This window comes from Miscanthus floridulus, chromosome 12 (genome assembly GCF_019320115.1).
Source record: "Miscanthus floridulus cultivar M001 chromosome 12, ASM1932011v1, whole genome shotgun sequence".
Lineage (NCBI taxonomy): Eukaryota > Viridiplantae > Streptophyta > Magnoliopsida > Poales > Poaceae > Miscanthus > Miscanthus floridulus.
Genome location: NC_089591.1, coordinates 22105681 through 22107399, shown reverse-complemented (window position 1 = coordinate 22107399; position 1719 = coordinate 22105681). Strand labels below are relative to the sequence as shown.

Below are 1719 nucleotides of genomic sequence, written 5' to 3'. Positions count from 1 at the left end.
TATACATATTTGTCAATATCTCTAGCCACCCCATTGCTCCTCCCTGTGGAAAAATATAAATAACGATACCTGGTACACTCCCGGGTGAAATGCTATAATGGTATATTATCTATGCGCTTGCGGATTACTTCAACATACATAATCTTCCAAAATATACAAGTGTCATTAATAATTACCAACAATGCATTTCTAGCATCGTTGCTGGGGATGACAACTTAGTAAAGTGTGATGCTAAGAAATGCGAACAAGCATTTCTGATGCCGTTGTCGGGGAGGGACATAAGGCTAAGAGAGAATTGATCAAATAAATACTTAGTGATGAAATCAAAACTATACACCTCTGCTTTAGTAGGCTTACCCTTGTTTGTCTTTGTTCGTATCTTGTACAGGGTAATGGAAGATTGGTTCTGATTCATTAGCAAATTCCATCAATCATAATCAAACCAATCAAGAGGCAACTCAACACCAGTTTCTGAAGCTATGGTTGATAAGACTGCATGAATTCTCTGCTCCAAGCACCGAGAACATTCGCACTAGACCAACACTCGAAACAAACAACCTTTAGTTTGAGCTCAAGCTTAGCCTCATCAACCTGGTGCAAGCTACCCCATTCAGCTAAAAGGCACATGAAGATGCTAGTGCTTATCTCTAGAATTTTCTAGAGATTAGTAGCACAATCGTCATCAATGGCATCGCTCAAGATATCATACTACTCTGCTTATTTCCATTCTCATTAGTGGGAAGGGTGAAGCATTGGTTTTACACCAACAAGGATAACATCAACACGTGGGCAAGATGTTCAAAGGCATTTCTAGCAAAGTTTTTCCCTATAGACAAAACCAATGCCTTCAGAGGAAAAATTTCCAACTCCCAACTCTAGAAAGGAGAAACCATTCTAGAGGCATGGGAACATTTTCAAGAATACATTTTAGATTGTTCTCATCATGGGATGGAAGACTGGTTGCTCATGTAAGGCTTCTACCATGGATTAATTCAGAAAGCTTGTGAACAACTTGATGCAACTGCTAGAGGAGCATTTATGTCACTCACCCTTAGAAAAACTAAAACTCTTATGGAAAATGTAGCCTCTAATGAAGGCTGGTCCCAAGGAAGTATTCAATCATGCAATAAGAGCGAAGAAGTATCAGAAGAGGTGTGTGCACTTTCAACCAAGATGGACATACTATTGAATTGGCTTGAACACCGAGCCAGCTACAAGATCATCAAGCCATTCAAGATGCTTATAATGCCCAAAATACACATGGAGAATATTTGGGGGTTGATTTCCTCGAATATCAAGAAGATGCAAATATTGTCAATTCTGCTCCACAACAATAGAGACAAGGATGGGGACAACAATGGTCAAATTACTAAGGAGGCAAGTCTACTCATGATCCACCATATCCGACAAGGGCATGTAAGACACTAGCAGCAGTACAAGAAGAGAAGAACGATGAAGGTGAAGAAGTTGAGCCACAAGAACAGGAAATGCAACAAGATTTTCATGACACCAACCTCCTACTATTTCCACATAGAAATCAAAAAGCTAAAGTGGATGAGCAGTTTGGTAAGTTTGTAGAGGTAATTCAAAAGTTATATATCATTATTCCCCTGCTAGATGCCATACAGGTACCTACTTTTGCAAAGTATCTCAGAGACATTCTGAACAATAAGAGACCGCTGCCCACCACAAAAGTAATCAAGCTAACAGAGGAGTGTA

General features: G+C 39.6%; 1 non-coding gene across 1 annotated transcript; it reads right to left on the bottom strand.

The window, feature by feature from the left end:
- Positions 1 to 843: 843 nt before the first annotated feature.
- LOC136498793 (small nucleolar RNA R71) lies at positions 844 to 950 on the bottom strand. Its single transcript, XR_010769791.1, has one exon. It is a non-coding gene; the product is annotated as a small nucleolar RNA R71 (small nucleolar RNA).
- Between the last annotated feature and the right edge of the window lie 769 nt (positions 951 to 1719).